The sequence below is a fragment of the Hemiscyllium ocellatum genome, chromosome 6, assembly GCF_020745735.1.
Source record: "Hemiscyllium ocellatum isolate sHemOce1 chromosome 6, sHemOce1.pat.X.cur, whole genome shotgun sequence".
NCBI lineage: Eukaryota > Metazoa > Chordata > Chondrichthyes > Orectolobiformes > Hemiscylliidae > Hemiscyllium > Hemiscyllium ocellatum.
In genome coordinates this window covers 99,452,614-99,465,938 of record NC_083406.1, presented here as the reverse complement: position 1 = coordinate 99,465,938, position 13,325 = coordinate 99,452,614, and the positions used below count along the sequence as shown (strand labels likewise).

The 13,325-nt window shown below is 43.4% G+C and overlaps 1 protein-coding gene across 1 annotated transcript in view; it reads left to right on the top strand.

Annotated features, from left to right (window-relative positions):
- The first annotated feature begins 772 nt into the window (after positions 1 to 772).
- Positions 773 to 13,325, top strand: part of LOC132816506 (F-box-like/WD repeat-containing protein TBL1X) — a 424,554-nt gene continuing 412,001 nt past the window's right edge. Inside the window, exon 1 of the mRNA XM_060826181.1 lies at positions 773 to 794. The gene's annotated coding sequence lies outside the window, so the exon portion shown is untranslated. The remainder of the gene's footprint in view (positions 795 to 13,325) is intronic.

Here is a 13,325-nt window from a genome sequence, read left to right as displayed (position 1 = left end):
CTGGACTAGTATTTATTTAGTATTAAATAATCTTGCCTCGCTGCTTTCGAAATGCTTAGATGAAACAAGGAGATGCTCCAGACATGAAGATGGGCCTCACTGCACTTCTTGTGTGATCCTGCTATAAATCCCACCATAGCCCATGTCATTCAGGTTCCTAAACAAGATTCTATCTAATATATCTTTCCTGTATCATGATCGAGTCTGCAGAGGTGATACCTGTGAAACATAACATCCTCACATTTGGATTTCAACTCCCTTGAGGTGAAGACTGACATTCCATTAACCTTTTTGATTACTTCTTCAGTAATATATAAACATCTATGTTAAAAGAAACATGTTCTAAAGGAGAGCCGCCTGACCCAAAATGCTAACTCTGATATCTTTCCCTAGATGCTCCCGTACCTGCTGAGTTTTTCTAGCAAATTCTGTTTTTGTTTCTAATTTCCAGCATCCGCTGGGGGGGGGGAAACTTGCAGTTTTTATACATGTAAAAATCCAATTTTGGACTTAATTTTCAATGATATCATGTAAATATATTATGCAGATTAGTTTCATATATTTTAAGCAGAGAAAAGATTTCTGCCTTCTGAACCTTGCCCATGTGTGGTTCAAATTTCTCATACGTGGAAGGTGAGCAGAGTTGGCCTGCTTGGAGCTATTTCACAAAGAATTACTGGTTTTTCAACACGTTCACAAGGTGATTCAGCTAAACTCAGTATCTCTCCACAACTAGCTGAGTGCAACCAGGAAGCCAGCAACTGAGGTAACTAAAGCTGAAGGATTCTCAGCAGGTAAATGTTTGTTTCACATCGCTCAGTTTAAAAATGTTTTAAAGTCCTGATTAATTTTAGATAAGTTAATATGTCAACCTAAATAGGGATTTAATTTACAAGCAAAAGCTCAATGGATGACAAATATTGGTATAGATCCGCTGTGATCACTTCAGGCAGACTTCCCTGGCAGTAAGCTGCATGTACAAAAGGAAGGAGGAAACAGGATTGAATGACAAGAATAGCCATTTGATCCATTTGAAGTGTAGGATCTACCTTTGCATCCAGTCGTGCTTAAATGGTAATTAGAAAATGAGAAGTGGGTCATGAGCAAGAATAACAGTGACACATGGGTAACTCTGGATTAAACCACAGATGGACCAAATCGAAAGATGAATTTAATCATGCAAATTTCCATATTCACTGCAAGTACGTTACTTTGAATTGTTGAACTATCACTTGGAGATTGATAATGACAAAAAAGGCTTGCAAGTGTCTGCGAGTCATGCTAATGAATCATTCTGCTCTGACAGGACAGTGGCAAATGTAAAAGGTCACACATGTGAGTGAGTCTTTGTGTTTGCTCAGCTGGCCAAAGTTTCTGCTGTCTGAAACTGCAAACACCACAGGTACACACAGGGATCATGTTTGCTTGCTGTCTTTTTTTTAACAATACTGCCTTATTTTGATAAAAGCCCTTGAAATTTCAAAACTGTAAGCATGTGAAGTCAGGAATTGATTATTCTTCAAATGGGAACAAACATGGAAACAAACCTCCTAACAAAACTGGTAAGGTTGGAGATGGATGTCTTCTTTTCACATCTTCATCGTTTTGATAGGAAACAAAAACAGTGAACAAGTAGTTGACAATTTAAGAAGCTTCTCCTGTCAAAAGCTTAGAAAAATGCATTTACTTGGTATGGGTAAGCAAAATTGGCTAACAGAGCACCATCCAATCTGTGTGACAATACATACAGGAAATTGAGAAATAGCTGTGTGGCCTGCATTTATTTATATGTTGGATTTTTCTGAAATAGAAAAAGCTCCATAAAGAAGGGACTGATGGCTTGAAAATAATGCCTTTTTCCCAGTGATGTTTATATTTTGTAACCAGGCAGATTTTAATCATTAATGATAGTTAAAGGTTACACTTGTGAACTACAATCAGTGAGTTCAATGCAAACAAAATAACTGTAGATGATCTCTTCATGATTTGGGAATCGAGATGTGTAACAATAAAAATACATTTAACTCAAACATTAATTTGAATAAGTTGGTTATATGTTTGGTATATGCATATAGATTGTGCATGCATAAACTAACTTTACCAAAAAGTAAGATCAACTCCACAGCAACTTCAAACATACTTCATCCTGATGATGATATTGATTTAAGAAAGTGTTCAAATTTTAGACCATAAGACAGTAAGACGTGAGTGGAAGTAAGGTCATTCAGCCCATTGAGTCCACTCTACCATTTAATCAAGGCTGATGGACATTTCACCTCCACTTACCTGCACTCTCCCTGTATCACTTAATTTCTTGTAAGATCAAGAATTTAACAATCTCTGCCTTGAAGCCATTTAACGTCCTGGCCTCCACTGCGCTTCGTGGCAATGAATTCCATGGGCCCACCACACTCTGGCTGAAGAAATGTCTCCTCATTTCCGTTCAAAATTTACCCCCTCTATGTCTAAGGCTCTGCCCACAGGTCCTAGTCTCCCCATCTAACGGAAACAAGTTCCCAGCATCCACCCTTTCTAAGTCATGCATTATCTTGTAAGTTTCTATTAGATCTCTCCTCAACCTTCAAAACTCTAATGAATACAATCCCAGGATCCTCAGCTGTTCATCATATGTTAGGCCTACATTCCAGGGATCATCCGTGTGAATCTTGGTTGGACCCGCTCCAGTGCCAATACATCTAAGTGTGGGGCCCAAAACTGGACACAGTATTCTAAATGGACCCTAACTATAGCTAATTAAGTCTCAGAAGCACTTCTACATTCCAACCCTCTTGAAATAAATGACAACATTACATTTGCTTTCTTAATCACTGACTCAAACTGCAAGTTGACCTTTAGAGAATCCTGGACTAACACTCCCAGGTTCCTTTGTAATTCGGCTTGGAATTTTATCACTGTTTAGAAAATAGACCATACCTGTATTTTTTATTCCAAAGTGCAAGACCTCGCATTGAATTTCATCAGCCATTTCCTGGACCACTCTCCTAAGGTGTCTAAATCTTTCTGCAGCCTCCCTTTTTAACACTGCCTCAGACTTTCTGCAGCTGAAACGGTCATTCATGTCTCTGTGAGATCTACACTCAGCTTTCCAATGCACTCTGAGCTAGTCTCCCCCACATTTTGCCCTCTGTAAACTTGAAGTCATCCAAATCTCAGATATCTGTGTCTTAATACGCAGCAGGTCCATTCACTTAACCCCTTTCTGCTCAATGACTTACATCCACTCCCAGGCAAGCATCATCTTGAGTTTACAATTTTCATCCTTGGATTGAAATCCCACTATGTCCTTGCTATTTCCATCTCTTCAGTCACATAAACCTCGAAGATATCTGTCCTCTTTTCATGATGGCCTCTTGGAAATCCCTGGGAGACCAGTGGAAGGAAATGTGGGGTAGAGCAGTTCAGTGAGGGGTGGGGGCAGAAAGAAGTGCAGGGGAGGGGAGTATGGGCTAAGGAAGTATCAGGGGAGGAGAGTTTGGGGGAATCAGTGCTATGGGAGGAGATGCAGGGAAGGGAATGCAGGGGAAGGGTGGATGGGGGCCAGAGGAGTGCCAGGAGGTGAATGCAGAGGGAGGTGGAGAGCAGGGCTGACAGCAGGGAGAAGGGAAGTGGAAGAAGGAGGATGCAGGGGTGAGAAGGGTTGTGCAGAGAAGAGGGAGGGAGTTCAGAGAAGGGTGAGGGGAATGCGAGGGGGAGAGGGGATTGTAGGTGAGGGAGGGGATTTTGAGAGGGAACTGTGAGAGAATGGAGTCTGGGAATTGAAATTTGTCAATAATTAAAATAAATATCGGGAACTCATATCTGTGTAACTAAACAAAGTATAACTTTAGCTGTTGATGGTACTGGCATTTAATAAGCACACTAATACATAGGAATTATTCTTAATTAGTTCAGAAATTAATGAAAGTAAATTAGTAAGATAGGAATAGATATAGTTCTTGAAGGGCTGAATGGCCTACTCACACTGCTATTTTCTAATTTGTGTGTGAGTAATATGTGGTGTGAGTGAAGGGAAACTGGTAGATGTGCTGCTCTTAGATTTACATAAAGCATTTGGTTATGGCAGAGAACTCATGGCATGGGGATAATTTACTGACATTGATGGGAGATTGGCTGACTAACAGGAAGCAGAAAGTCAGCATAAATGGGTCATTATCTGATTGGCAAGACATAGTGAATGGTATGCCACAAGAATCACTGCTGGACCTCAATCTTTTATAATTTATGTAAATGAATTGGATGAACAGACTGAAAGTATAATTGCTAAATTTGCTGTTAGCTCACAGATAGGTAGGAAAATAAGTTGTGAAAAGGTAACAAGAAGATTATGAACTGAAGAGTGGGCAAAATGTTTGTCAAACGGATTATAATGTAGGAAAATGTGGAATTGTTAATTTTGGTAGGAGGTATAAAAAGAAGCACATTATCTAAAAGGATGAGAGATCACAGAGCTCTAAGTTGCAGAGGGAACTGTGTGTCCAAGAGAATGAATCACATTATTTAGTATGCCAGTACAGCAAGTAATTCATAAAGTGAATAAAATGTTATCATTTATTGTGTGCACATTGAAAATAAATGTGGGGAGGTTATGCTTTAGTTATACTGGGTACTGGTGAAGCAACAGCGACTTAGAGAAAGTGATGAGTGCAGATGCTGGAGATCAGAGTCGAAAAGTATGGTGCTGGGAAAGCGCAGCAGGTCAGGCAGCATCCCAGGAACCGGGGAATCAATGTTTCAGGCATAAACACTTCATCGTGAATGTTGGGGGGTGTGCGGGGCTGAGAGATAAATGGGGGAGTGGGGACTGTGGGTGGGGTGAGGTAGCTGGGAAGGAGTTAGGTAAATGGAGGTGGGGGGGATGGTGTTAGGTCGGAGGGGAGGGTGGAGCGGATAGGTGAGAAGAAAGATACAAAAGTAGGACAGTTCAAGAAGGCAGTGCCGAATTGGAAAGTTGGATCCGGTTGTGTAAGGGGAGATGAGGAAACTGGTGATGCCATGCGGTTGAAGGGTCCCAAGACGGAAGGTGAGGTGTTTTTCCTCTCAGGTGATGGGTGGAGGAGGCCCCGGACTTGCATGTCTTTGATGGAGTAGAAGGGGGAATTGAAGTGTTCAGCCACAGGGTAGTGGGGTTGTTTGGTGCATGTGTCCCAGAAATGTTACCTGAAACATTCCGCGAGTTGGCGTCCTGTCTCCTGAATATAGAGGAGACCACATCAAGAGCAACGGACACAGTAGATGAGATGTTTGGACATACAGGAAGATCTCTGCCAGATTTGGAAAGATCCTCCACAGCCAAATCCAAGCCACCCATCACCTGGAGGAAAAATGCCTCATCTTCCGCCTTGGGACATTCCAACCACATGGTATCAACATTGACCTCACCAGTTTCTTCATCTTCCCTCCCCCCACATCATCTCAGATCCAAACTTCCAACTTGGCACAACCCTTTTCAACTGTCCTACCTGTCCATCTTCCTTTTTACCTATCCGCTCCACCCTCCCCTCTGACCTATTACCATCCCCGACCTGCATCTGACTCTCGTCTTCCCAATTGCCTCACACCCAATCCCACCTTCCTCTTTATCTCTCAGTCTACTTTCCCCTCCCCCACGTTCCTGATGAAGGGCTTGTGCCCGAAATGTCGATTCTTCTGTTCCTTGGATGCTGCCTAACTGGCTGTGTTTTTCCAGCATCACACTGTTTGACTCTTGTGAGGCCACATCTGGAGTATAGTGTGGAGTATCAGTTTCCCTATTCAAGGAAGAATGCAAATGTATTGATTGCAGTTCTGAGAAGGTTTCACAAGTTTAGTATGTGAAATGGGTAGCTTTCCTTATGATGAAAGATTAGAGAAGATAGCCTTTTACCCATTGGAGCTTAGAAAAGTAAGAACTGACTCAATTGAAGCATACAGGATTCTGAGGAATTGTGCTAGAGTGGATGTGGAAAGGACCTTTCCTCTGGTGGGAGAATCTAGACCAGGAGTCATTGTTTGAAAATAAAGTTGTCTATTTAAGACCAAAATAAGGACAATATTCTTCTCTCAGAAGATCGTAGGTCTTTTCTTCCTCAAAAGTTGGTGGAGGCAGAATCTTTAAATATTTTTAAGGGAATGGTAGATAGTTTCTTGATAAGTAAAGACTTGAAAGGTTATCGGGTGGGCAGGAATGCAGATTTGAGGTTAAAATGAATCTGCCTTGATCTTAATGAATTGTAAGGCAGGTTTGAAAGACCAAGCAGCCTAATCCATCTCTTAATTTGTATGTTTGTATGTTACTGAGGTAAATTAAAGAGAAGTGTTGCATTTGGTGATTGGATAGTTACAAAAGCCAACAAACAGATATATTTACCTTCTCTCTGAAGTTGTCTGAGTCATGAGCCTGTCAAGAAAATTTCTATGCTAGGTGTTCAGATTTTGAAAGGTTGTTCCACTCTGATTTCTGCAAGAATCATCTGAAGAGAAATAACAATTAAAAAGAAAAATCAAAAGCAGCAGTCAAGACAAATTAACGAAGAAAGACATTATTAACAATACTAAGGAATAAATTCTCAAACAAATAACAGAGTCTTATGCGCAAGATGATCCCAAATTCAAACCCAGTTCTATCCTGATTTAGTTGATCTCAGGTGTCAACATGATGGTAGCATTGGGGATGCCATTGTTGATCTCTGCAATTGATTGAATTATTCCTAAGGGTAGGTAGAGAGTAATTATATATTCCTCCTGGGGCTGTTGGTGTGGAAAATGAGTTTGGGCTAAAAATACTCAGCTGTGAGGATCCACATAGTGAAATGGCTGTAACTGTATTCCAAAAAGGATTGAGAAGGTCAATTAATTGATTGAAAAAAACAATGACAAAAACAATGTGTGCAGTTCTGATTCCCCTGTGACATGAAGCATATTATTAAATTGGAGAGGGTTCAGAAAAGACTTACAAGGATATTGCCAGTGTTGGAGGATTTGAGCTATAGGGAGTGGCTGAACAAGCTGAGGCTGTTTTCCTTGGAGCGTCGGAGACTGAGGGGTGACCTTATAGAGGTTTACAAAATTATGAGGGGCATGAATAGGATAAATAGACAAAGTCTTTTCCCTGGGGTCGGGGAGTCTAGAACTAGAGGCATAGGTTTAGGGTGAGAGGGGAAAGATATAAAGAGACCTAAGGGGCAACCTTTTCATACATAAAAGGCATTTGGATGGCTATATGAATAGGAAGGATTTGGAGGGATATGGGCCGGGTGCTGGCAAGTGGGATTAGGTTGGGTCATTGTTTTTTTCAATGTGTGCAGTTCTGATTCACCTGTGACATGAAGCATATTATTAAATTGGAGAGGGTTCATAAAAGATTTAACAGGATGTTGCCAGGCAGGAAGTGTTTGAATTTTAAAAAAATAGGCTGAATCGGCTGGGACGTTTTCACTGGAGTGTAGGAGGTTGAGGGGTGTCATAGAGTCATAGAAATGTATAGCATGGAAACAGACCCTTCGGTCCAACCCGTCCATGCCCACCAGATATCCCAACCCAACCGAATCCCACTTGCCAGCACCCGGCCCATATCCCTCCAAATCCTTCCTATTCATATAGCCATCCAAATGCCTTTTAAATGTTGCAATTTTACCAGCCTCCACCATTTCCTCTGGCAGCTCATTCCATACATGTACCACACTATGTATGAAAAGGTTGCCCCTTAGGTCTCTTTATATCTTTCCCCTCTCACCCTAAACCTATGCCTCTAGTTCTAGACTCCCCGACCCCAGGGAAAAGACTTTGTCTATTTATCCTATCCATGCCCCTCATAATTTTGTAAACCTCTATAAGGTCACCCCTCAGCATCCGACGCTCCAAGGAAAACAGCCTCAGCTTGTTCAGCCACTCCCTATAGTTCAAATCCTCCAACACTGGCAATATCCTTGTAAGTCTTTTCTGAACCCTTTCAAGTTTCACAACATCTTTCCAATAGAAAGGAGATCAGAATTGCAAGCAATATTCCAACAGTGGCCTAACTAATGTCCTGTACAGCCACAACATGACCTCCCAACTCCTGTACTCAATACTCTGAAAGCAGTAAAGGAAAGCATACCAAACGTCTTCTTCACTATCCTATCTACCTGCAACTCCACTTTCAAGGAGCTATGAACCTGCACTTCATGGTCTCTTTTTGTTCAGCATTACTCCCAGGACCTTACCTTTGAGTTTATAAGTCCTGCTAAGATTTGCTTTCCCAAAATGCAGCGCCTCGTATTTATCTGAATTAAACTACATCTGCCACTTCTCTGCTCATTGGCTCATCTGATCAAGAGCCTGGTGTAATCTGAGGTAACCTTATTAGCTGGCCACTACACCTCCAATTTTGGTGTCATCTGCTAACTTACTAACTGTACCTCTTATGCTCGCATCCAAATCATTTATGTAAATGAAAAAAAGTAGAGGACCCAGCAACGATCCTTGTGGCACTCCACTGATCACAGGCCTCCAGTCTGAAAAACAACCCTCCACCATCACCCTCTGTCTTGACCTTATAGAAATTTATAAAATCATGAGGGGCATACATAAGGTGAATAACAAGGGTCTTCTCCCCAGGGTGGGTGAGTTCAAAACTAGACGACATATTTATAAGGTGGGAGGAGAAAGGTTTAAAAAGGACATGAGGGGCAACGTTTTTACATTCACATGTGGAGTGAACTGCTGTGGAAGTGTTGGATACAGGTATAGTTCCAACATTTTAAAGACTTTTGGATAAATACATGAATAGGAAAGGGATATGGGCCAAATGCAGGCAAGTGGACTAGTTTAGATTGGGAAATTTGGTCAGCGTGGACTAGTTGGACTGGAGGGTCTGTTTCCTTGCTGCATGACTCTATAAGAACAAAGAACAGCAATAAGTAACAGAAACTAACAGTTCACTTTTGCTCCTGATCAGGCTGTTCTTCCAGAATTGTGACAGAAGAGCAATGACTTAGATCAGGGCCTCAATATCCTTGCCCTAGCCTTCTGTCAGGGTTACTGAATTGCTTACTAAACAGCGGATTTTCCATTTGCTCCTCACAAACCTGCTGGTGTAGGAATGGAATGGGGTGGAGGTGGGGTGGGTGGAGCAGGAAGTGGATACTGCTGCATAAGGGTATGGTTTTGAAAGGGTGAATGTTGGAGGTTGCATTGGCCTCCACTCAAACTGATGATGTCACACAATCTTGGGTGGAGGACCAGGAGTTTAACCTGACCTCCTGATGGAGACAGACATGTCAATTCCAGCTCCTAATAATGTTTGTAAATGTGCCTAACTTGTTTCTGTATCTATACCTATTGTCAACATGCAACAAACTACACTTATTGTTAAAACAAGCTCCTCCTCTTGTTAAAACTCAATAGCAATTTATTCTCTACCATTGCTAATTAGATAGGCCCTTAGAAAGGGGAATTGGTATCAGCACTCTACCTGAACCACAGACTGCCTGTGGTTCATACTGGAACAAATGACAGATACTTTTGGGCCTGATGTTTATATGTCTCTACCGTGTTACAGAAGTTGTAGGCTAATACACCAAGTAAGGTCAAGCACATTATCCCATGAAGGCAAAAGTAAAGTGTATCTGCTTTGCATCCTGGACCTCTAATAAAGCAAATGAAGTTGCACTCCCCGATTTCTTAATATCACCCTATAACTGGTATGCTGCAATATGTAGTTGTCTTTGATGGACAGGCAATCAAGGTGGGAAACAAATGGTACAGTTATCTGCCTGTCCCGTCCAAATGAAAGGAATAGCCCCTTGATTGTTTGGACTTAGATCAACAGTTCTAATTTGTACATTCTATCATTTAAAATGCCAAAAGCTTGACACGCAGATTTTCAGCTCGGTAAAAACAAGGACTGCAGATGCTGGAAACCAGAGTCTAGATTAGAGTGGTGCTGGAATTCAGCGTTCAGGTGGTCAATTTGAGCATGCCAATATCTCCTTAAGCTCATTTTGTCAGCCAAAACAAATATGTCATTGTTTATCAATATGTAATTTCAAACCAGTATTTTAGTGCTTACGAAATCACATCTGGAACTAGGTCAAAATGTGACAATGTTGTCTATTAATGTAGACCAACTGAAGAAGACCACAAAGGAAGGCAAAACAATGAGGGAAAGATAACATCAAACACATCTGTGAACACAACTTCTTCAAATGCTCTTCTGTACTGACCCAGATTCTATTGTCAAGCAGCAAGACTAATGTCGTTCACTGTTATTTCTGCCTAAATGTTACAGTAACTTCAGTCAAGGAACAGTTGTTCAATTAAATGTCCATATCCAAAATTTGCTGCCTGAATTGTGCTGTTCTCAAAATTGCATTTCATTCTCTGCCTCACCATTAATAAGCATTGAATGCCACGAAGCTGCAAAGTAGATACAAATTGAACCATGTAGTAATCTGAGGTGGTTAGAGCTAATGATGAGAGATGATAATATCCTTTTTAGAACATTATCGTAATTATTAATCAACTTCTCTGATGCCAAAACATTGTTATGACTTGTTTTGTTCATCCACATTCTGAATTGTTTTTAGAGGGTTTAAAACCATTAAATTCTCAATTTGAATGTTGTCTTACTTTGGGCTCAATCTTCCTATATTTTGGTAAATTACCATTTTAGAGGGTTTCATAGAAGGTTTCTCTCTCTGAACTATAGCAACTTTTCTCACAGAATCTTCCACTGCTCACCTCTGTAATTAGGCATCCAGGTTCCATGTGTCCTTCTTGTTCAATCATACACTCACAGAGGCACAAGTGCTCACCCCTGCGGGAAACTTAAGGCATTAACCCTAGCTGCACATCCCTTCACATCCTGCATACCGGGAACTATCATTCAAAGTCTGCTACGGTCCACCATTCTCGAGGAGGTGGTCAAGATAATGACATTGGCACTTCAGTTCATAGAAAGGAACCTGGAAGTCCGGACAGATGAGGTGTTGAAGAGGAGGACCATCCTCTTTCATCAGGATCACCAAAGAGAGGCATAGCACAAGACATTGCCAGCATGTAGCATCAATAGTGAGAAGAAATACCCAACAATGCTGTAAGAAAGTAAATGACCTTCTGAGGTGTGCAAGGTTACCTCATGCTTAATGTAACTCTGTCATTACACACAGCTCTCTCCAAGGGCCATGGTCTGCCAGTCTCACTACTTTAAGTCTGGCTTTCCATTTGAATTAAGAAGCAAAGCAAGGCAGAAATGCTGTGAACTGATAAGTCTGAATGAAGCAACAATGTGGACACCTGCTCCTACTGCCCCCTTGACCATGACGTCACCTCCCACCACCAAACCATCATCTCCCAGACCATCCATAACCTCATCACCGCAGGGGATCTCCCATCCAGCGCCTCCAACCTCATAGTCCCACAACCCCGCACCGCCCGTTTCTACTTCCTGCCCAAAATCCACAAACCTGACTGCCCCATTGTCGACCCATTGTCTCAGCCTGCTCCTGCCCCACTGAACTCATCTCTGCATACCTCGACACAGTCCTGTCCCCCTTAGTCCAAGAACTCCCTACCTACATTCGGGACACCACCCACGCCCTCCACCTCCTCCATGATTTTCGCTTCCCCGGCCCCCAACGCCTTATCTTCACCATGGACATCCAGTCCCTGTACACCTCCATCCCCCATCACGAAGGCCTGAAAGCCCTCCGCTTCTTCCTTTCCCGCTGACCCAACCAGTACTCTTCCACTGGCACCCTCCTTCAACTGACTGAACTGGTCCTCACTCTGAACAACTTCTCTTTCCAATCCTTCCACTTCCTCCAAACCAAAGGAGTAGCCATGGGCACCTGCATGGGCCCCAGCTATGCCTGCCTCTTTGTCAGATATGTGGAACAGTCCATCTTCCGCAGCTACACTGGCACCACCCGCCACCTTTTCCTCCGCTACATCGAAGACTGTATCGGCACTACCTCGTGCTCCCACGAGGAGGTTGAACAGTTCATCCACTTTACTAACATCTTCCACCTCGACCTCAAATTTACCTGGACCATCTCAGACTCCTCCCTCCCCTTCCTAGACCTCTCCATTTCTATCTCGGGCGACCGACTCAACACGGAAATTTACTATAAACCGACCGTTTCCACTGCTACCTAGACTACACCTCCTCCCACTCTGCCCCTATAAAAACGCCATCCCATATTCCCAATTCCTTTGCCTCCGCCGCATCTGCTCCCAGGAGGACCAATTCCAATACCAAACAACCCAGATGGCCTCCTTCTTCAAGGACCGCAATTTCCCCTCAGATGTGGTTGACGATGCTCTCCACTGCATCTCCTCCACTTCCCGGTCCTTCGCCCTTGAGCCCCGCCCCTCCAATCGCCACCAGGACAGAACCCCACTAGTCCTCACCTACCATCACACCAACCTTGGGATACATCGTATCATCCTTCGTCATTTCTGCCACCTCCAAACAGACCCCACCACCAAGGATATATTTCCCTCCCTCCCCTATCAGCATTCCGGAAAGATCACTCCCTCCGTGACTCCCTCGTCAGGTCCACACCCCCCACCAACCCAACCTCCACTCCTGGCACCTTTCCCTGCAACTGCAAGAAATGCAAAACTTGCGCCCACACCTCCCCCCTCACTTCCCTCCAAGGCCCCAAGGGATCCTTCTGTATCCGTCACAAATTCACCTGCACCTCCACACACATCATATACTGCATCCACTGCACCCGATATGGCCTCCTCTACATTGGGGAGACAGGCCGTCTACTTGCGGAACGTTTCAAAGAACACCTCTGGAAGACCTGCACCAACCAACCCAACCACCCCGTGGCTGTACTTTAACTCCCCCTCCCACTCCACCAAGGACATGCAGGTCCTTGGCCTCCTCCATCGCCAGACCATGGCAACACAATGCCTGGAGGCAGAGCGCCTCAACTTCCGCCTAGGAACCCTCCAACCACAAGAGATGAATACAGATTTCTTCAGCTTCCTCATTTCCCCTCCCCCCACCTTATCTCAATCCCAACCCTTGGACTCAGCACTGCCTTCTTGACCTGCAATCTGCTTCCGACCTCTCTGTCCCCACCCCCTCTCCGGCCTATCACCCTCACCTTAACCTCCTTCCACCTATTGCATTCCTAACGCCTCTCCCCCAAGTCTCTCCTCCCTATCTTTTATCTTAGCCTGCTTAGCACACCTTCCTCATTCCTGAAGAAGGGCTTATGCCTGAAACGTCGATTCTCCTGCTCCTTGGATGCTGCCTGGCCTGCTGCGCTTTTCCAGCAACACATTTTTCAGCTTCATGCACTAAAAGGCAAGGTCAGGCAAAGCTGCTG